Here is a 24,628-nt window from a genome sequence, read left to right on the forward strand (position 1 = left end):
AACTGCATGAATTCACACCAACATTATGTTGACGTTTTTCCAAAAACTCACATGTATTTCAGGTAACTAAAGTGGATGTGCGCGCGGTCTTACTCATGCTCTTGGATGTCGTTTATGTTTATCGTTGAATAAAGTTGTAAACTTTTCAGACAATATGTTGTCTCGTGATGTAAACACTTAAACTATGATTTCAGTTATGTAATGTTTGGCATTTGAAGTTATTTTTATTAGCATGTAGTATGTTTACCAATCGTATGCAATGAAAACCTTTCATTATCACACCTCGTGCTTCCGCCTTAGAAAGGGGTGTGACATTATGGTACTACACTCGTTTCGTTATCTAAATCACTACTAACCACATAAACACATAATCCATTGTCTTGTCATATTGTCTTGTCTCAAACGTATAAAGTACACATAGAAATCCATACAAGGACTTGAATTAGCACTTTAAATATCCTACATGTCACACCCTGACTTTTGCGGAAGCGTGTGATGTGTGACTTGATTAATATCATTGCATTCAATTATAATAAACAACTAAATGATTAAAACTTGATGTTCATCCACACATAAGTTTCAAAATATTACAAACCCAAGTTGTTAAGTGAAACCAACAAACTTCAAATTAAGTTACAAACCATCCAAATGCTAAGTTCCGTAAGGGACTTTTTAAAACAAAAGACTTTTTAAACTAAGGCTTTGATTCGTATATCTTATCGAAGATAAAATATACTAACCAAACCCTTCCAAAAAGGATGAAATCAAACTTGAATTATTTTCTTGAAACTTTCATAACGCCGCCAGATCCAATTAGTTTCCTGAAATACATGTAATTTGAAAACATCAACAAAAGTTGAGCAAGCTATATAGGTTGAGACTGATGTCAAGAATACTCTTCTCAAGCGTAGTTTCATATTACATTCAACTCTTCTAGACGTTATAGTCTAGAATAGTAGAATGTAAAACTTCTGGATCATGTCCTCTATCCTCTGTAATATCACTCATAAAAACTACATACTTCCTTTATATATTTAAAAGAACTCATACTAAAAACCTAGAATTTCTTTTATTTTCTTTTCTTATGTTGTTATTATTTGTATTTGATGAGAAAAAGCAGCAAAAAGGAACCGTACTTGAAACATGAAACACCGAATGCGACATATTTTATTGGGAAATTTTGTTAAAATAGCCAGAAAACAAGGGGAAATAAATTACAATTACTAGCACGACAATGGTAGACATGCAGAACAATATCTTGGCTACTTTCCGGGTGTAGTCTCAGTTATGGTCTCAAGAATTAAGAAGAAGGGTCTACAAGTACTTATATTCTCTACTACTACAAAAATGTGCATGTTCCTAACATGTAACATAACATATTTGTCCACTCAAGAAAGTACTAGGAGTATGTCTTTGCAAATTAATAAACCAGGTATTATTTTGAGGATCTCATTGACCTCTATTTTGATATAAAGCTAGGTTGTATATCATTAATAAAATATAGTCTAGCTTTCAACATAGCACAAGGTTTTGTTAGTTTATACATCATAGAAACCGATTTAATTTCAAACACCATGTCCAGCGAATTTATCAATAGTTAATAGTTAATCACGATGCAAGGTATAGGGTAACAAAGTGTTGTATTATGGTGTTTTATAAGATGTTAATTCATCATTTCCATGTTCAAGTGTATATGGATTGAAAACCAATCAGATGTTTATGTTGACAAAGATGGTTTTACTAATCTTAAGCATTCATTCTAGCAAATCAAATGGCTCAAATTTACTTTGTTGAGGGCACACTATCTTGCATGGAGGAAATTTTTGGTGTTGAGAATGTCAGCGAGAAAGCTTACAATAGTCTTTATATGCTACCTTTATTTTCTTTAGGTTTTAAACAACAAATGTCGATATTGTCAATATTGCCTATATAAAAATATGATGTTGCCTATATAAGATTTTACCACCATGAAGAATTAGTGTACCCCATGAAATCATGAATGTGTTTATGCATTTTAGTTTCATTTTCTATATTGTAAAGATTTTCCTACATTTTTTTTATAAATTTCTCTTTTGTAAGACTTTTCTTACTTCAACTTAAAAAATGTATTGAATAAACTATACATGTATCATTTAACAAGAGAGAAATAGAAAGGGGAAAACAAATTTCTTATTATATATAATAACAATTAGCAACTTAGGTTACGTTAACAATACCATCACTACACTACTAGAAAATCTGAAACTTCTTACACCAGTTTTCCTAGGAAATGCGTCATAAAACTGGTTTTTCTACGCATTTATGACAAACACCTGATGTAGGAAAACAGCTCGTAGGAAACCCGTTTTCAACGCATTTCCTACGCAACTTCCTACACATTTTCTACGAAACTACTACGTCGCAAATTGCTACGAATCTCCTACAATATTTTAATTATTATATTTTAGGATTTATTTTTTTTGGCTACACATTTCTGACCCAAAAAAAAAAAAAACAAAAAAATTAACAAATTTTAATATAGCATTATTTGTGACCTATTTCCTACAAATAAATTAGAAGTGTTGTTACAAATTTCCTAGAAAACTGAGTATTTGTTGTGACCCACTTCCTACAAATAAATTAGAAGTGTTGTTACAAATTTCCAAGGAAACTGAGTATTTTTTGTAACCCACTTCCTACAAATAAATTAGAAGTGTTGTTACAAATTTCTGAGGAAATTGAGTATTTTTTTGTGACCCATTTCTACAAATAAATTAGAAATGTTGTTACAAATTTTCGAGGAAACTGAGTATTTTTTGTGACCCATTTTCAACAAATAAATAAGAAGTATTGTCACAAATTTCCTACGAAAACGGAGTATGTTTTGTGACAAATTTCTGACAAAATAAAAAAAAAGGTCTACTATTTTTGACCGTTTTCCGACAAAAGCTTTTTATGTTGTGACACTTTCCAACCACCTAATTTATTAAATAAAAAACTGCAAAAAAAAGAATCAATATTTCTGCATTTTTCTGGCGAAAAATTCCAGAAATAATTTGTAATACCAAAAACCTGTTTTACGAAACTCACCGAAGTTACAATGACATAAATTCAAAAATCATGCGTCACAACGCAAGTTCCAATATGTTTAAACTGTAAGCTAATACAATTCAACGTAATTCAAAAAAGATATCAAAAACTACATCTAATTAGAGGGAGGACGCCAATTCTTCATAAATTCTTGAAGTTGCTTTTGAAGTTCTTCCCTTGCTTTCCTTTCTTCGTCAAGACGAGTTACAAGTAGATTTTTTTCTTCTACAAGAAGAGATGCTAGTATATTCCTTTAAACCAGGAACAAACAGGCTTGAACCGGTAAAAAACCTGTCTTAACCACCAAAAGTAGTTTCAAACGCTTTGAATCAGTCTAAACAATCTAGACCAGTGTAAAACAGCTGAAAACAAGTCTGAAACACCTAACAATGGCCTGGACCGGACATGTGCCTTGCTTGTCTCGGGCCTGCGCTTTTTAAGATCTTATACCCAGGCGACAGGCTCACCCTTTGCACCTTGTGTGGGCTAGCTAGCACAGGTCGTGGTCAACTTTGTGGGCCCTAGGGGATCTTCCAAACCTTTTAGAAACTTTTCCTTCGTCTTATATAGCTAAGGGATAGGGTGTGCCTCGCTTTCTTTGCCTTGATCTTTGCATGGTGGTCTTTTAGAGGTATCTGGTGGGTTCCTGAGATTCAAGGCATGGGGCGTGTATGGACAGTTTCTTCTATTTTTCTTTGTTTTTCATCCGGTTTTGCTTCCTTTGTTTTTTCTTGGGTAATTTTTGTCCTAAAAATTCAAGATAAACCAATTTAAGCTTATTTTGATGATTTTGTTAACAAAACATATTAAAAATGGGTAATAATTGGATATAAAAACATGGGCATTTTAGCTCATATAATCAACCTATTGACTAAAGGATAATTATAAAAATAGGAACGTACTCCGCTTCAAGTTCAACTAGGTTGAGAGCAATCAAAATTGAAGCATAAACAAAGGAAACAAAATAGGTTGAACATACCAGGACTATGGAAGATACAAGACTGAAGCGACCTACATGGGTGGAGACGGTGGCTGCAACGCTCGCCTTTTGTTCAAGGGTAGTTGTAGTAGTTTCTCATCTCAAACCAAAAGAACGAGTGATTGAGAGTCGTGAGAAGACTGAGGGGTGGTATCGGAATCATATTGTGAAGGTCACAAATCTCTGGATTCGTACACGGAGGTTGTTTGGCTTTTGTTAGATTGAGATTTTTTGAGCAAAAGATTGGGGCTTTTGGAAAGAGCACTCTTGTGGCATAAAAACAGAGAAATAGAAAGAGGAAGATAAATTTCTTATACATTCATAAGCCATAACCATCTTATACAACATATATATACACATATGAACTGTAACAGATATTATAAGCCATAACCATCTTATACAACATATATATTCACATATGAACTGTAACAGATATTGAGTCATAAAGTGGAGAATAATAGTACATTATGTCTGCCCACTATGATGATTTATAATAGTATGGATAATAAGTAAAAACAAAAAAAACTTTATTAAAGTATTCATTTTTAGTATTTAATGACAATATTAAAAATAAATAGTATTTTTACATAAAATAATTTAAGAATTAAGACTATTAAGATAAGGATTTTTTTTAAACGAACTGTGTCTCATTATTTAAAGTCACACTAATGAGGCAACAACACACAGTTTTGGATATACGTAGAGCATTTAGATTGGAATCCGCACATCATCTGTATCACTCTAATTAAAGAAAAAATTTAAGATTTTCATCCATTTTGAAGTCTATATGATTCCCTAAAATAGAGAATAGATATAGAGAGTGCATATTGATTGCAAGTACATTTAGATTTACTATTCACTTTGTTATATCTATTCCCTGTATTGTTTGTGAAAAATAATAATAAATAAGTATTATTTTAAATGAATAGAGATATTGTTGGTCCTAGTCATAGATCTCTTCACAAGTATTGATATGTCAAACATTTTCTATACCTGCGGAATCGCTCTAAGAAGGTTATGATGACTACAATCGATCACTAATCAGTCACATACATCATAACTGGATCAAGAAACAAAGCTGGTAAAGTAACAAGGTAAATAATCTGGATCTTATGTTCAAACACAAAGGTGAGTACAAACTTTTCGCTTGTTCCTAAAGAGTTATTTCAATACTCACAGCACTATTACTTATTTATAACCGCTTGAATAAAATAATCATATATTACACTCATAAATATTAAACTAAACAGACTTAGTGAAATGTTCAAAACTGACGAAATGCTACATTTTGTTGCACAAAACATTTTGTTCATTAAGCTTTAAGAACTTATTGTTGCATGTTGTTTAATCTTCAAGCTTGTGTAATGATTTAACTTCTTGAGTCTCTATCCAACACCCTACAATCTCTCCTTAGGCTGATGCTATCAATTGACAATTGAAAAAAATGTTTCTTAACTTCATGTGTTAAACACCCACCAAAATTAAAAATCTTCACATTTGTTATAACAACCTTCTAATAATATTTTGCTTCTTCAACATGAAACAATCATTGAATTTGATATTTTGAAAGCACATTCATGTCTTCTACACCAAACATTTGCAAATCCATAGGCTCCATTATCAATATATCCTTCTCACCAACACATTTAATCATAGCTACTCCCCTTACTCCATCATAGTACCATATCAAAGAACTCTTTAAAATATTTGGAGGAACATGTTTGCAAACAAGGATTTTTGTTTTATCTTTTTTTCATAAATTGTAGCTTTGGATACAAAGTTTTAGTCCATGGGCAATTTTTTCATAGGATCTATGATATCTTTCAAAATTCTTGTTTTGCGTTTAGATGGTTGGAGAAGAGGAAACTTTTCTTGAACTACTGAAAAGTATTAGCCGTTGTATCATTATCTTCATTCAGCATAGGAAGTCTTGCAAGTTTTCCCAAATCAATTTCAGGAAAAGATTGGGAAATCATTAGCTTTCAAGATGTATAATGTAACCTTTTGATTAAGTACATTGTCTTTCCACCATTAAAACTCTAACTAGTATATCACAATGCGTCTCCATCTATTTTCTTCATTGCTCATAGTATCATCTATAAACATCTTCCTTTTCAGATGAAATCTTGAACCATTCAGGATTTGTCTGATCCTCCCTTGAGTTCTTGGAGTTAAAGATCCTTCAAAAATAGTAGATGATTTTTAATCATGATTAACAATTGATTCATCATGAGTTGGTGATGGTTTAGTTATGCTTGGAGGATATTGAGAAACTTGTGAAGAAGTTGGATCATGCATACCCATGTCAGAAACAAATCCTTTTGTCACATCTCTTTTTAATTCTCTTTTTAATTCACATAGTAAGTTTTGTCCATATCATTGAGTTCTTGAAGAATAGTAATCCAATGTTAATGCATCTCGTGCAATCAACCCGAAGTCAAACATCAAGTTATCATATATCTCTCTTTCCTATAACTCTTCATTTCCAATAAAACTTGAACAAGGAAAAATAAGGTTTTCTTTATCATCATATTTCTCCTTTATTGGTTCCTTTTCTTTTTTTCCTTCACTATATATGTCTCCTTTATTCTTTTGGTATCACCCACAACATTATCATCATGCGATTTACTCGATCAACTTTATCTTGATTATCATCATCATATTTGTCTCAGTTATCATCAGCTTTTTATTTTACCAACATAGCCAATTCAGACATAGGTTCTTTAATGTAACTACCTCTAATTGTTGATCTTTGATAGTCTTTTGTAAAATAATAATCTAAAAGTCTTTAATGCGCATCTAAAGTTTCACATTTTTTTTCATATGGATGATGCAACTAAGAGAATGGTAGCGAAGAATCAAGCTCAATATGATGATAATGAAAGGAAAATGTTTGAAGGAGATTTTCAGTTGGAACTGTTTCTGATTCAGCGGTAGATTGTGTTGATTCAGCTTCAACAATAACATCAGATTCTTCTTTGACCTCTGATTCCTCAATGTTTATCTCTTCACTTTGTTCCACTTCCACAACAGTTTTCACAGAATCATCTATCTCCCGAATCTCTGCCACTAAAGTTAGACCCTCTGTCTTTGTAATCATGTCGTTCCAATTGAATCCTTCATCATCTTGCATGACAACCAACGCCTTGTCTTTTGATTTTGATAATGAACCATCTTCAATTTGTATGTTTCGTGTGTTTGATGAAATAGTACTATTCTGTGAATTTCTACGTGTTAGTGTATATTTTGTACGTCTGCCACTGTGTGAATAGTTAGATTGAGCATGTGTTGAATATTGTATAGAATAGAGAAAGTTGGAGAGGTTTTGTAAATGTCAAGGTCAATCCGATCGGATGGCAGTCTGATCGGATGGACACATAGTGTGAGTTGTCTATAAATAGGGGCATAGGGTTCCCATTTGGACAAGCTTTTGGTTCCCAGGGGGGACATGTTGTCCAACTGGTCTCGTGGTGCTGTAAACGTTGAATAATCAATAGAGACCAGATTATAAGTGACTGATCGGTGTCTTATCTATCTTCTACTCATTTCTTAGTCGCAATAAACGCACCGAACACGTAGTTTTGGGACCGAAGCTCTGTTAAATTCACCGGATCCTGGAGTCAGCAGTGGTATCAGAGCTAGGGTACCGATTTAATCGATCTAACAGTCGTTTAAATCACCCAAAGCTCATCAATTTTGTGTTAAACGGGAGTTTTGACGTTAAACAGAGAAAATCATCAAAATAAAGGTCAATTCACGGATGGATCTGGGAATTGAAGACATCATTTTGTTCGGAATTGATTCGCGCACAATCCTGTGAAGTTTCATCTTGAAATTCACACAAATAAAGATTATGGATCGAAAAAACGTGATTTGGAGTGTTCTTGAGCTGTTAGAACATTTCCGATCGGATGGCAATCCGATCTGATGACTATCCGATCCATATCACTATCTTGAAGGCTTATTGAAGGTTAACTGCTTTTCAATCGAATGGCAATCTGATCGGATGACCATCTGATCCATATCACTATGGGGTGTTTGAAAGATCAAGTTGTTTTCAACGAATGACAATCCGATCGGATGGCAATTCGATCGGATGACCATCCGATCCAGAAACACATGTATGCCCACTCTGTCCTTCGATCGAATGGCAATCCGATCGGATGGCAATCCGATCGGATGACCATCCAACACCATGCCATTCTACCATATGTAAACTACTATTAAAACATTAACCCGACTATTTAGGATTATATCCCTGCTGACTCAAACTACTTAGCCGAGGGTAACGTCACCTTCAAAAGAGGGGCCTACCACATTACGCATTAATAACTTAATTAATTATCTTCCAATAATCCAACCCTTTAGGATTGTATCCTTGCTGACTCAAACTACTGGGTTGAACGCCACCTTCAAAAGAGGGGCCTACTACTATAACTAAGATAATCTCTTAAAAAGTGCAAAAGTGCAGAAATAATCAAAGGTTACCCTAAAGGCGAGTCGGATCCAAGTGATTCATCTTGTCTATCTGTTTTTATTTTTATTTTTATTTTTATTTTCAGCATTTTTAGTTTTTATTTTCATATTTAAACATTTTCCTAAATTTTTTATTTGATTAGACGTTGAGGATAAACCGGTACTAAAAGTTCTTATGTCCTTGGGCGACCTCGGTATCTTACCAACGCTATACTACGCTCACGATGGGTGCACTTGCCCATATGTGTGTTTAGTGTTAGTAAAATATCGTGTTTATAAATTTAAAACTTGACTAAAGTGTAAAAAAGGGCTTAAAATATACTTAAAATTATATACACACCGACACACATCAAGTTTTTTTGGCGCCGTTACCGGGGACACAAGGATTTTAAGAAAGTTAGGAATCAACGGCCTAATCCTTTTTCTTATTTTTATGTTTTTTTAGGATTTTTCTTAAATTTTCAGTTTTTGCAGAGCTTAGCACGGGCCGTGCCTGGTCGGACACGGGCCGTGCCCAGCATTGTTACTGGCAGTTTTTATTTTCCGAGTTACAGAGAGTTGAGCACGGGGCTGTCTCGGTGCAACGCGGGGCCGTGTCGAGCTCCCCAGTAGCAGGGATCCGGAAAACAATCATTGTATCTCTGACCACGGGCCGTGCTCAGCTAAGCACGGGGCCGTGGTGAAACTTCTGACCAACGTTCTTTTTTGTTTTTATTGCAGGACTTGGAACCCAGGCGCCACATCTGAACTTTCTACGCAGTGTATGAGCTCCCGTTCTAGTAGAGACATAAAAGAACCTCTAGACGAACCCGAACGCTTTCTAAGAAAAAGACTTAAAGCTTAAAACCAAGAGAAAGTTTCGGGGGACCCACTTCCAATGGCGGACCAACGTACCCTCATGGATTACCTACGTCCCACCGTAAGTAATCTTGGCGCCGCTATCAATGCACCAAATGTCGAGGCCAACAACTTCGAACTTCGGCCGCATTTGATACAAATGCTCCAAAACTCCGCAACCTTCCAGGGGCTTGCGGACGAAGATCCCCATTTACATATTACTAACTTCCTGGAATTATGTGATACTTTTCGGATCAATGGAGCATCAAATGACGCCATCCGCCTTCGATTGTTTCCATTTTCACTAAAAGACCGAGCTAAGGCTTGGCTTAATACCCTCCCAGTTGGCTCGGTAAACACCTGAGATGAACTAGCCCAAAAATGTTTATATAAGTATTTCCCTCCTACTAAAACGGCTAAATTAATGACTGAAATTAACACATATTCACAAGAGGACGGAGAATCCTTATATGAAACTTGGGAAAGGTTCAAGGAACTACTATGAAAGTGTCCTCATCATGGTCTTGCGGTGTGGCAATAAGTATCCACTTTCTACAATGGGTTGTTGCCACACACAAGACAAACACTTGACTCTAGCTCCGGGGGACTCTTAGGTAATCGTCGCCCAAATGAAATTTACAATCAAATTGAGGAAATTGCTCAAACCAATTTTCAGTGGCACACTCGCAGAGGCACAAAATCTATTGCCCCGGGCGCCCATAAGGTTGACGAAAGCACCTCTTTACAAGCCCAAATCGAGGCCCTGTCTTCAAAAATCAAAAAGTTAGAAATGGCAAAAACGGCCTCGGTTATGGCTTGTGAAGGGTGTGGTGGGCCACATGAAAATTCGAGTTGTATGAAAGAAATGGATAATCAAACAGAAACAGTAAACTACATTGATAATAGACCTAGGTCGTCGGGTCCTCCAATAGGTACCTACAACCAAGGATGGCGTAACCATCCTAACCTTGGTTGGAGGGAACCCGGCAATAGTTGTAACCAACAAAATCTAAACCAGTGAACAAACTTTCAACAACCAAGAAACGAGTCACAAAATTTCTCTCAGCAGCAACAAGGGGGACGAGAAAGGCTTGAAGATACCATATCTCGCCTCACCTCCGACACCGAAAAGAAAAACTCATATCGATTTCAACAACTGGAATCGAACTTTAGAAATCAGCAAGCTTGTATTCAAAACATGGAAAAACAAATAAATCAGCTACCTCAAAATTTCTCCGAGAGACCACAAGGCGCGTTACCAAGCAATACCGAAACCAGCCCAAAGGCGCAAGTACATCTCATCACATTGAGAAACCGTACCGTGGGTCCCCGAGGAGGATCCATTACCTCCAACTAAAAAGAGCCGATCTAGCCAAACCACAACTCCACCGACACCCCAACAAGAGACGGCTCCTCCACCAAATCAAGAGCCCACCAAGAATCCTCCGGTACCATACCCCGGTCGGTTAATTCGCCAAAAGACCGATGAGCAATTCATAAAGTTCGTAAATTTACTAAAACAATTGCATGTCAATATTCCAGTTGTTGAGGTCCTAACCCAAATGCCTAAATATTCAAAATTTATGAGGGACTTCCTCACTCACAAAAGGAAAATTGAATCATTGCAATTAGTTAATTTAAGCAAAGAATGCTCGGCCTTACTACTCAACAAACACCCGCAAAAGAAGATCGATCTCGGAAGCTTCACCATCCCTTGTTCGATTGGGGAATCTCCCATTCACAATGCACTAGCCGACCTCGGGACTAGCATCAACCTCATGCCCGCATCAATGTTCGACCGACTCAGTCTAGGAAAAACAAGCCCTACAAAAATGAGCATACAACTCGCCGATAGGTCCGTCAAACATCCACAAGGTGTCGCTGAAAATCTATTAGTTAAAGTCGGCGAATTTGTCTTCCCAGCCGACTTTGTCATACTAGATATGGAGGAAGATACCGAAGTACCACTCATCTTAGGGAGGCCATTCCTAGCTACAGCCCACGCAGTGGTAGACATGAATGGTGGAACACTAACATTGAGGGTTGGGACAAAGAAATGAAGTTCGGAGTTGGTAAAAGAGTAGAAGATGATGACCTGGTCAATTACTTGAAAGTCATAGACTCAAGTTTGGATGATGCTCTCTGACGGTGCAACATGGGATGCAAAACATCTCACTTGGGTAACATATGACTGGCTTTGGGTCTAGCCAATGACCCTTATAAACGTGGCGCACCACAGAGGCATTTCGCGGAACTATCCTTAGTTTAGTTTAGATTAATTTTTATGTTTTCTAGTTTAGTTTTAATTTTCATGAATAAAACGCACTCGGGATGGTGAAGGATACTAAGGGAAACTTGAACCAACACCCCATGCACAAAAGCAGAGCCTCCCGACCATTTTTCTTCATTACAGCAAGTTCGGCACGGGCCGTGCCCAGCCAACACGGCCCCGTGCTGAAAGATCTGTAGAAAAACGCCCAGTTCAGGTAGCTGGACACGGGGCCTGTTCGCTGAACACGCCCCCTTGCCCAGCCTTCTGTTACTTCCTAATAACTTTTGTTACTGGCAACCTGAACACGGGGCCGTGCCCGGACACCACGGGGCCGTGTCCAGCTGCCCAGTAACATTAGATTTTGTTTCTAACACACTTTTTACACATTCAATCAACCTAAAAACTTATTTTTGGGACACATTGAGGACAATGTGTAATTTAAGTGTGGGGGGGGGATGCTAAAACCTTGAATTTTGCAAGTCCTTATTACAAACCTTACACAAAACTCTATTGAAACCGCTAAACACCCCAATTTTTTTCAAAAATTTTCATTTTTTTACTTGTCTTGGTTTAATTTGGGAATTACAAGTTCTAAAAAGGTTATATTTTTACAAATTTAAAAACCGATAGCGTCGTGATAAAAAGAACCAACATAAGAAAATTATGAAACAGCATGACAAATCTAGTTAGAATTTGATTATATATACTTGATCACATAAAAACTCATTCCCACAAAAAGTGAGTTTTGAGCCTTTATTGAGCATACAAATACACATCTTTAAAACTAAATGCTCATTTTTCGTTTCTTGTGTGAATAGCCGCTTGGTTTCTTACGACTCTAGAACTTGCCATGACGATACATTCCCGGTCCTTGCCAACTTAAACCCAAGTAAGTAAATGATCGAGGCATTAGGACTAACCCTTTTTCTTTCAACACCATTATTTTTTTTACCACCTACCCAAAATCCCCCTAGTTAACCCCTTTGAGCCTAAACTTTTTTTTTCTAAACCCACAAAACAAACACCCTTTACCCACCAAAACCCTTTTTCATTTTAAACCCTTTATTTTAGTAAAAAGCTCGGTTTTTCATGTGACATTCGTTATCAAAAAAATGATAAAGTCAAGAAATAAATAAGTTTATCAAAAAGAACTTTGTTTGAAAAATTGCTTCATTTAAATAAAAAGTCATAAAAATAAGTCTTACGAAAACCGACGCTTTTTACGCCTTTCGCCCTTTTCTACTAACCACTAACCCAAAACCACAACCTTTAACCCAAGCCTAACCCTTCCCTCAAAGTTCTCTTGATATTTACAAAGGTGTATAGTTAAAAAGGAGGAGGATTGATTGCTTGGCAAGCATATGGTAGAAGTAAGTTCCATGCCGGTCCCGAGTGTTTCACAAAAATACATCTTCGGCCAAGTGTTGAGTAATCTCCCGTGAGGTATGTGAACTTGTATATAAATGGAATTTTAAAGAGGCATGTTATGCCCAAATAAATAATTTCTCTTATGTAATGTTCTAAATAAATCATAACGAATAGGATTGTAAATAAACATAAAAATAAAACCTAATAAAAATCATAGATTCCCGACACTCAAGACAAGCACAAAACCTTCTCTTCTACCCATTCCATTTGGGAGTGTAAGCCATATTATAAAGAGTTTTTCTTGAGGACAAGCAAAGATTCAAGTTTGGGGGTATTTGATGTGTGTAAAATACAACATATAAATTACATCATATGAGGTATAAAACTGACCTTTTTTTAGTACTAATGTTGGAAAAAGTGAGATTTTGTCTTCCTTTTGTATTTTCAGGAATAAATGAGCTCAAATGAACAAAAGAAACAAAAATGCAGCCAAATCTAAGAATATTACAAGAAAAGGAATAAACGTGGCATGCCCGACCCCTCGACAGCATCTTCCCAAGCAAAAACAAGAGATCAGAAGGCTGAACACGCCCCGTGCTCAATGAGCATGGGGGCGTGCCCAAGTGTCTGCAGAAAAGACAAAGTTGTAGAAGCTTCTATCACCCAACACGGGGGCGTGTCCAGCGGACACGGGGCCGTGGTCAACACTAAGATTCGCATAATCTAAGCAAATCTTGATGGTACAGATACGCTTCTGCACACGGGGCCGTGCCCAGCGGACACGGGGGCGTGGTCAACTAATGCAGACAAACTGCATTAAATGAAGAAAGGGAAAGTTGGTGGACACGGGGCCGTGTCCGGCCTTCTGTGCAAGCTATAAATAGAGGTGCTTGGTTCACTTCAAAGGCATCCCTTGGCAAACCACCTCTCTCACACTTCACCCACCCACCCACCCACCACGATCACAACCCACATCCACCACCACCATCATCCATCATCCATCATACAGTGTGTGTAGTAGTCTCGGGATCCAAGATTGATAGTAAGAGTTCTTGACAATCAAAGGCCATGTTTGCTTAAGTCTCTTACATGACTTGGTGAAGACAAGCATTTAGTGTAATACTTTTTATTTTTAATCTTTTTGTACTTTTTATTTGGTTATGTATTAATGACTTTAATATCTAGTTTCTTATGTTGAAGGTGAATCTTCCTTATCATTTGTCCATGGTGTCTTGGCGTTATTTTACTGTCTATATAAAATAAAAGATTTACACCATTCATATCTCCACGGTCTATATGGAGATATGTTGGCTACCTGGTCGGGGGTTAAGGGAATTGTTTGGTAAGTGTCTTGCCTTGTTCAGTGTATAGATCCTGCAAGGGTAACGTCACCTTCAAAAGAGGGGCCTATCACATTACGCATTAATAACATAATTAATTATCTTCCAAAAATCCAACCCTATAGGATTGTATCCTTGCTGACTCAAACTATTGGGTTGAGGGTAACGTCACCTTCAAAAGAGGTGCCTACTACTATAACTAAGATAATCTCTTAAAAAGTGCAAAAGTGCGAAAATAATCAAAGGTTACACTAAAGGCGAGTCGGATCCAAGTGATTCATCCTGTCTATCTCTTTTTTTTTATTTTCAGCATTTTTAGTTTTTATTTTCATATTTAAACCTTTTCCTAAATTTTTGATTTGATTAGACGTTGAGGATAAACCGGTACTAAAAGCTCTTGTGTCCTTGGACGGCCTCGGTATCTTACCAACGCTATACTACGCTCACGATGGGTGCACTTGCCCATATGTGTGTTTAGTGTTAGTAAAATATCGTGTTTATAAATTTAAAATTTGACTAAAGTGTAAAAAAGGCTTAAAATATATTTAAAATTATATACACACCGACACACATCAGTTTCCAGGAAAAATTTGGTGATTGACAATTTTTTCGGGTTTTTAACGACTAAGCTGGGTTGTTCGGGGACACCGTCGGGGACTTCAGTGAATATATTTGATGATGCGATCACGGATTGTGGAAATTAGTGGGATAGTCATGATAACGGTGCAGAATGTTTATCATTCAGGTTATCTGACTACTTATGGGCCAAATTGTAAAATCCGCAAAGACGAAAAACTAACAATTGTGCCGAATTTTGTGATATTCTAATTTGGTCAAGTTTTTCAAAGAAGAGAATTAGAAACTGAATTCAGTTTGAGGGGGAATTCAGTATTAGAGTCGTCAGAATTTGCAAAAATGAGGGGGAATAAAAATTTCACTGTCGTATGTTGAAATTCCGGTATTTTTGAAATTCGTGACATTGCAACTGTATTCGGGTAGTTTCGACTTCAGATTGTCACGGGGAATGTGAATCTGATCATAGGTGTAAGCTTCCGAGATCTAAATTATCCGAGGAGATGAATCTGATTGTGGACAAATGCTTCGAAGATCGGATTACATAACTAGATGATTTGTTTTCCGATGAAGATTTGCTAATTGTGGAGAATACCGTTTACACGGATTTGTCATTCTTATGGTGCGTTAACGTGGATCACGGTAAATGGGATATCAGATCTTCAGGGGGAATCACGGATTTGAAGTTAACCAGTGGGGTATTTGAAGTTTCTATCAATTGTCGGTTGAGTTTTTGTACATTCTTAGATCGAGCAGGCGGAATGCGAAGATCGTGGTGCTAACTTGTGATAATAAAAACTGAGCTCGGATGCGGTTAAAGTTGAAATAGAGGATGCTGCATTGACGAGTTTCAATTTGGTGATTGTTCGTGAAGGTTACAGTCTAGCAAATCAGAGGAGAGTCGTAAACTGTGCAAAAAGACCTGAAGATTCATTCCAGGGGGAATTCGTGCTTTACTTGGGCAAAAGCAAACCCGAATCATCAATCGAGGGAGAATTTGGATAGTCAAATTTCAAGATACCTGATTGAAGTTGCAGAAAAGTTGAAGATAACAGAATATTCAAACACGGCTCAAGGTTCTCATAGTTTTAAAGACGATTCGACAGTAACATCCGAGGAGGAATCTGTTAGTGCATATTTCGTACGTCTGCCACTGTGCGAATAGTTAGATAGAGCATGTGCTGAATATTGTATAGAATAGAGAAAGTTGGACAGGTTTTGTAAATGTCAAGGTCAATCCCATCGGATGGAAATCCGATCAGATGGCAGTCCGATCGGATGGACACATAGTGTGAGTTGTCTATAAATAGGGGCATAGGGTTCCCATTTGGACAAGCTTTTGGTTCCCAGAGGGGACATGCTGTCCAACTGGTCTCGTGGTGCTGTAAACGTTGAATAATCAATAGAGACTAGATTATAAGTGACTGATCGGTGTCGTATCTATCTTCTACTCCTTTCTTAATCGCAATAAATGCACCGAACACGTCGTTTCCGGACCGAAGCTCCGTCAAACTCACCGGATCCTGGAGTCAGCACTATGTTGAATGGCCCTTAGTAATAATCTCTCCTAAATGGATTGATGTTATTGTCTATCACCTCTCTATTTGAGAATTATCTTTTAAAGTGAACCTTCTCTTTACACCCGAAACATGTCACTTTTGATTTGTCGGATCCAAGTTTCGTCTCTGGTCCACTCAAGAATACCTATGATCTCCATATACCTCTGTGCTCTTCCAATAACACTTGCCATGCACCATCGTACATCGATCAATTCCAGTTCTTTAGGGTCTATCTGATCATAATCTTCTTTAGTCATATTGTAGTTACCAATGCGACCGGCAAGCAGACCTTCATAGGATTCTAGAATAGATGCCAAAAATGACATGTGCTCTTTAGCATTTGAAACTGATAATCCTTGAACATTATGAAGATTTACTGCTATGATGCACTGGAGAAAACCCTCTGACTGACTTGAACTTTGAGTATTCTTATTCGGTGAATGTTGTAGTGTCTATTGAGGTGTAGAATTAGATCCAATACTGCTATAAAATGTCTGTGGAGTTTGTGGATACCCAGAACTACTGATTCCAAAAGCATTACCACTTGCACCTGTAGATTCTGCACTAAAAGATGTCTGGATTTTCTAACTTGCTGCAATAACCGATTCTGATCCCTTGTAGTACAAACCAATCTTGTGTTATAGCAAAAGATTTCATCTTAGATTTCTTTCGTATTTCTAACTCGTGAGCTTTAAGATTTTCAATGAGCTTTGCTAGATTTAATCTAGCATACTCTATTGGATTTGATTGTAAAATCAACATGTATGTACCCCAATCACTTTTGAGTAAAGCATCTGCTAAGTTATCCATGAACTTTGAATCTTCTATCTCAATCCTAATCATATTCATCTCATCAACTAAGTAAAGAAATCTTTCACTTAATTGTTGCAATGTTTCCCCTTTGATTGTTGTGAAGATATCAAACTCCTTCATGAGTAATGACCTTTTACTTTCCCTCATATCACTGCTACTGCGATTCTTGTTATGTAATGCCCACCAGATTGATTGACATGATCCATTATGATGTAATAGTTCTAGAATTTCTTTTTTGATTGATTGGTGTAGCAGAGTCACCATCTTCTTCTCTCTAATGTATTTCTCTCACTCATTCTCAGTAATCTGTGTTACCTTGATGATTTGCCCTTTTTCATTCTTCTAAATCACATATTCATATTCTCTAGCCATCCATGCATAAAAATTATGCTTGAACATAATTTTCAAATCTGCCTACCCACCTAGAATAATCTTCCATTCTCCGCAACTTAGGTGGTTTATTTATAGTTCCCATTTCATTATCTAGATTCATGGTTTCAACCACTGATGTTGATGTTGCTGTCAAAGCTTTCATGGTTTCTTAATCCATTGTGTTGAATTTATCAAAAATCAAAAAACCTTAAAACTTTCAAGCGTATGAACCAACTCGCGTATGAAACAATTGTAACCGATGAACAACTTCTAGCGTATGAAACCCTTCAAGTGTGAGACACTTAGAATGTATGAGACAAACCAACGAATGAACACTTCTAGCGTATGAGTAAAACTGTATATGAGATGTTTAAAACGAATGAAAGAACAAACATATTAGATCTTTCAAGCGTATGAATGATCAAACGAACGAATGACCACACACGTATGAGTAGTCCGCACGTATGACCCTCTTGCGCACTAGTCTTCCGTTTGAAGAACCCCCCCCCCCCCCCGTGCTAATTTATCCTCATGTGCTCCAAACCAATTTTCTATGAATTTTCAACTTTTGATGATAAAAACGGTTGTAAACACCTTTATCCTTTTGACATGTTGTTTGTAGATGGTTTTTGAAGATATTCTAACATTTCGAAGAAAAGTGAACCGTGGAATTGTTAGAAAACTTGAAAAGAATAGTAAAGATGAAATTTAATTCTCCAAAACTTGAAATCCAAGTGATCTTTGAGTAGATATCAGCTCTCCTGCTCTGATACCACTTGTAGGATCGTTCTTGTGTGGGCCAAAGGTCTTGAATAACACGTATTTATATCTAAATGATATTGAAAAGTGTCGAATCCAATTCGAATAAGAGCATTTGATATTTCATAATATATTCTCCTTGTATTAATTTTGGAAGCATAACAGTAGGACATAATAAATTTGACAAAAGCTCTCCAAGTCCAACACAAAAGATATGAAGTCACGCGCCCTAACATGCCTATTTATTAGGCAACGCATGACACATCCCAGCGCATGACTCATCTGTTGGATGACTCTTACGGACGCAGGACTCCTGCATGCGTATGAGTTCTTTACAATATTAAAATACAAGTCACACTCACACTATCTTGTTATACTGCCCTATAGACTACACAAACTCAAGACTTAGATGTTGGCATTAGAGATGTGCATCAACAGAAACTATGGGTAGAGATACACTTGTAAACATTCATTTGAAACTAATGCAATTTATATTTTCTCACAAACTCTCTCTCTCTCTTTCTCTCTCACTCTCTCTCTCTCTCTATATATATATATATATATATATATATATATATATATATATACACACATATATAGGTTTTGCTTCCTGTAAAAAGGATGAATTGTGTTAGAAGGGTGAGAAGGAACCAGGACATGACACGTGGCAATAATTAAAATTAAATATTCGGGGTAGTAAGGTAATTTCGTTTGAAATTCAATTTAATGATAAAACTCTTTCTATAACCGTTTTGAGATATTTTAGGAAATCAGATTCTTTTTACTTATGTTTGATATAATAACAGATTCACATCGACAACAATTATATCCACCTTCAGTGTTCCTAATTATTGTTAGTATGGTATTTTAAAACCTGTGTTTCAGAAAATGTTCTTAATATGGTGTTTTACAACCTACGATGTTTTAATAGGGACTTGGTTAAATTTATGGTGTTTTACAACCTTTGTTTCTAGAAGATGTTCTTATCATGGTATTTTACAACCTGTGCTTCCAGAAGATGTTCTTAGTATGGTGTTTTACAACCTGCGGTGTTTTAATAAAGACTTAGTTCAATTCATGGTGTTTTGCAACATGTGTTCCCGGAAGTTGTTCTTAGTAAGGTGTTTTATCCACAAACTCCCCGAAACTGTTTGATTTTGTTCTAGTGTTTTATATTCAATTCATGGTGTTTTATGTCACACCCCCAAATTACCACATGCGGAAACCCCCGCGAGGCGTGTGGCGTACCAGGATCCAAGCCACCAATCACATTGAACACACAATTATATTTAAATAAAACTTCCATTCCTTAACATAAAGTATTACAAACGTTACATATCATTCATTGTATACAGCGGAAGCATAACTCATTTGTTAAGTGTTGTGTAAACCATATGTACATAAACCATTACGCTTGTGTTGAGGTTCCATGTATCTCAACCTATGACCACTCCAGCATCCCAGACAGCAAGTTCCAAATGATATCAACCTATAGACCTGCAAGCATGCAGACAAGTGTGTCAGACGATGCTGGTGAGTTCAAAGTTTTGTTTACGTATTTAGATACCAGTTACCAGACTAAGACGTTTCACAGCTTTGATTTGATGTTGTTATTAACTCGAATACCGTAGATGGCTACAAGATGTTTTTGCCCAACCCCAATGTCTCTATCAAAACGTTGGTCATGCTTTAAGGTAATTAGTTCACACCCATCCTCCCCGGTACGGTGTGAGGGTGCCAAACCTAATAGCGCTATCAACTAATAACTTCGTTGCCTCCCCGGAAACTGTCGGTAGATGTAAGGGGTCTTATGTGATAGAAACTGAGTATAATAACAAACATCCCAATAAACAAGCGTTCCTCCCCGGAGCGTTACCCGATATCCCTCCCCGGGATGCATGCTTGGAAAAAGAGCAGTGAACTCACCTTGGTTTGCTCGGTATGACTAATTACTTGTTATTCAGTTAAACAACCACGTCCTAAAAGGATTACCGGTAACAATCAGTTCCTAAGTCTTTTAACACAAAATGCAGCACATATGATCCAAGTAACATACACACATCCTCAAACAATTGTAATAGTTGGTCATGTCATGAAATCAGTACATACATGATGTTATCACATAGTTGATGTTTAATTCTTCCCATATTCGTTTATTGCTGTGATCATATTAGAAATCGCATTTTTAACAATATGATAGTTACATGTTATGCCTATGGCCCAACACCAATTCATAGCCCAAAACAATTGATCATCAATCCATGTACACGGCCTGTTATGTTACCCAAATCCGATTGTTAATCATGTGCGGCCCATAATTCATGCAAAGCCCAAACAAGAAGTGAGTGGCCCGACTCCCTAAACTGCCCAATTGACTAATATTTCGATGTTGTTACCCGGCTCACTGTTTAATCCATGAAGCCCTTTCCCTGATTAAAACCTCAAACAATTTATTCCATTTATTCCCTAAGTATACATTGTTATAGAATAGCGTTACATAATATTTATACCCTCATAAATTAAACCAAACCGTCCTCATACCACCCCATCAGTGCCATCGGATTACTTTGAAACCTATTAACTCAAGGTCACCTTGTCCCAACACATGCTCACAATTCTAATAATTTAAAACTCACACCTTTGTACCTATACATCATCAAGTATCTAACAAGAACAAACCATCATAGCATTAATTAATACTCAACATTCCCTAGACTATCAATGACATCCTTATTTGATTATATCAAGACTTCACATGGGCCGCCAAAATTGATGATAATCTTTGTGATGATGATGTGATGTTATTAAAATAAGATAGTGCCCTACACTTCACGTGTATATTGCCCCCCAAAATTCACCTCCTATATGCGTGTATATCCATTCAGTGATCAGCTAAACACCCCACCCCATAACTATCCTAACCGTATACCCTCATAACTATCCTCTTTTACAACACAATACTCCATTCAAAACAAATAGTATAACACTTCCCGACTTGTGATACAGTTTATTATATGCAACCATTCCAATCTTAGTTTACGTATTGCATGACATCACAGTTTATGCTAATTGGACCCATCATCATGCAATTTATTAATACACACAACATCAAGGACGAACATAAACAATCATTATAATTATGTATCGGTACACTAGGCATGCATGACATAAGAACTTGATTCAAGACATAAAGATATTACACTATCCGATTAGTTATAACTTCCTTATTATCATACCTTGTTAACTAATTAACAACATTCCTTCGTTCAACCCACATCGACCAATCTAGAAACTAAACCCTAAATCATATTTAAATCATACATGTCAAAAGCATTCCACAAAACCACAGACTTTCGTCCATCAGATTCAAGATATTGCACAACACATAAGGAACGATCAAATAATAATTAGCTTAGTAGGAATTTACTAACCAAGATCTTTTGATAACAGAATGATATCTCACGAGGGGAAGGGGGTGTGTTCCACTGCCGTACGTATTTTGTAGGGAGAGTAGGGTTTGTTTAGAGATATTGATAAGCAACAAGTAATACACGATCTTAAATAACAAAAGGGGTGGGTGTTTATTTGTGTTAACATATAATGAAACTAATTCATTCATAATCAGATTAGAGTAGGCCGAACCCACTAAGTTTCTGTTTGGTTGCCACACTAGCTTGGGCTTCCTAACAAAAGGGCCAGATATGATATTAAAACTATTGGGCTCGGGTAGATAAAGACTAGCAAGTTAGGCAGTTGGGCCGAGTGTATAACTAAGCGATGGCGACCCCATGAATAATAGAGGCAGGTGCGGCCCAAGGACTAGACACATTAAGAAACCCAATAACATACCACGTTAAGCACTTTTATTACAGGCACGAACGTTAAACAGACTTTCTAAAGCGGAAGACGTGCAAATAAGAAGTAGTGAGGGATCAGAATCGCAATACCGAAAGATACTAACCTTGAAAGTTCGGGTTGTCACATCATCCCCAACTTGAAAGGAATTTCGTCCCGAAATTTGACAAGTAAGCACAGAGAGGTGAAATGAGAAATCAAGATTGTTGCGGATTTTCCTCAGGTGCCACGTCATCCCCAACTTGAAGAGGAATTTCGTCCCGAAATTCACCAGTTTAACCAGTATTGGATTGGTCGACAGGAAAAAGTTGAGGATACTTGAGTTTCATCTAATGTTCACGCTCTCACGTGAACTTCGATCCACGTCTTGAGTTCCAACAAACTCTCACAATCGTGATACGGCCCATGTGTTCGATAAATTTCTCCAGTAAAGGTATCGCATGTGTTTCATCAGTCAACCACTGCCTTAGATCTAAAACATAAATGACATCGCGTACGTTACCTGATTCGTCGGGTAACTCGAGTTTGTAGGTTACGCTACCGATTCTTCCCAGACTATTGAATGGTCCATCATGATGTAAATTAAGCTCGTCGCGCTTCCCAAGCATACCACACCCTCCTAGGGTGAGACTTTCAACATGATATGATTACTTACAGTGATCTTCCAGTGTTTCCTAAATTATCAAGTTTCCTGGCAACCACGCGTTGTCGCCACACGATTTCCAATCTAAATAATCTTCCCAAGAGTTTCGAGTGCAAGTCCTGGACCCGTGATTAAGTTTTCAACCATCTCAGTCTAACAAGAAAGTTGGCATTACTGTCTATGTAATGCCTCAACAGAGCTGTCTGGTTACCAAAATGATAACTGCCGCAGTACTACTCAACCATAGGTAAGAGTCCTTCTAATTTGTACCATAGACAATCACACACATGCTCGCAGCATATCTTCGAGTGCCAGGAGAGTTCGTTTTCTCTGATCGTTTGTCCAACGGCGATAAGCAATGCTCTGGTCCTGAAGTGAGCCAAGGGTGTTGTGTATTGCCTGACATAAATCATGCATAGATCAAATTCAGAGGTAACAGGAGTTGGCACCTCGTGCCTAAAAGCCGCCTCTCTCAGAGGAGCATTCACAACTGTGAAGATTCATCAGTTTTTTTTCTTGATTGCAAGAAAGTGTGCTGGTAACTTGAGTCCATCAACAATCACCCAGGTGATAATGTTTCCGTTTCGAGTTGTAAGTAGACCAGTGACCAATCCATGGCAGCCTGTTCTCATTTCCATATGTGTGTTTCTGGTTGTTGATACTTCACCTTGACTTTCCCACAAGTCAAACATCCTTCGCATACCTAGCTGGGTGGGCCTTCATGCCCGATCACCAGTGCAATATTTATAGATCCTAGTATCTCATGATAAAACCCAGATGACTAGAATATCGAGGCCGATGTGCTTGCTCGACACGAGTTCCCTACAGTAGTCGTATAGTGAGACCCTCATTCGTTCCATGAGGTAGCGAATATCGCCCGACCTGCCAATGGTTGCTCCTCCATGCCCCACATGGGTTTAACCTGAAAATTCTCTTCCTTCAGTTCTCCAGTTTGAACATAGCGAGTCTCATCAGGTAGATTAGAATCGATAGTGAAATGCAAGGCTCGTGCACGTTCAGGTTTCACAGTCGTAAACATTCAAAAGTTCCATCCAGCGATGCCATCACACAATGAGCTCTCTCAAAACAAAGGTACACAGGAGGCCCTTGTGATCGGTCTAAATGGTGCAATTGGTACCGTCCAAGTAATGCCTCCATCTTAATTCCATGGTCCACGGCTTCTATAGCAGGTTATGACTCGTGCAATTCTTCCTGTAAATCCACTACATAAACTGTCACCTTCTCGTGCCGCATTAGCATGTAACTGGGTCTCTACTTTGAATCGTCATGATATACTACTAGACCATTAGTGCCCTCAAGTAAAGACGATACTCCGTATATTGTAGTGTTGAGTTTCAAAAGCTTGAAGAGACGTTCTCCCATCCCGTCTCCCACGGATACACAGCACACTGTTGTGTTAAAGAGGTTAGAGCTACAAAATCCTTGAAAATCCTGCGATGAATCTGCGACGGCATCTAGCGTGACTACGAAATTACTGTATCCCCGAAGGACTACTTGGTGCCGATAAAGTTCCAGCAAAGTGGATCCTAGCAAGATCCGCGCGTATTCCCAATTCATTGACTACGTGACCAAGAAAGTGTACTCCCGAGGTCATACTTGGGTAGATTTCGGGTAGAGTTGCTCCTCCCCTAGAGGGCCTGAGATAAGTTACACACGCCGCCCATGATGTTCCTTTCTCCTAGGAACGATTGA

The 24,628-nt window shown here is 37.5% G+C and overlaps 1 non-coding gene across 1 annotated transcript; it reads right to left on the reverse strand.

Annotated features, from left to right (window-relative positions):
* Positions 1-9,779: 9,779 nt before the first annotated feature.
* Positions 9,780-9,886, reverse strand: LOC118490878. The gene has a single exon (XR_004890103.1). It is a non-coding gene; the product is annotated as a small nucleolar RNA R71 (small nucleolar RNA).
* Positions 9,887-24,628: the final 14,742 nt, after the last annotated feature.

This window comes from Helianthus annuus, chromosome 3 (assembly GCF_002127325.2).
Source record: "Helianthus annuus cultivar XRQ/B chromosome 3, HanXRQr2.0-SUNRISE, whole genome shotgun sequence".
Lineage (NCBI taxonomy): Eukaryota > Viridiplantae > Streptophyta > Magnoliopsida > Asterales > Asteraceae > Helianthus > Helianthus annuus.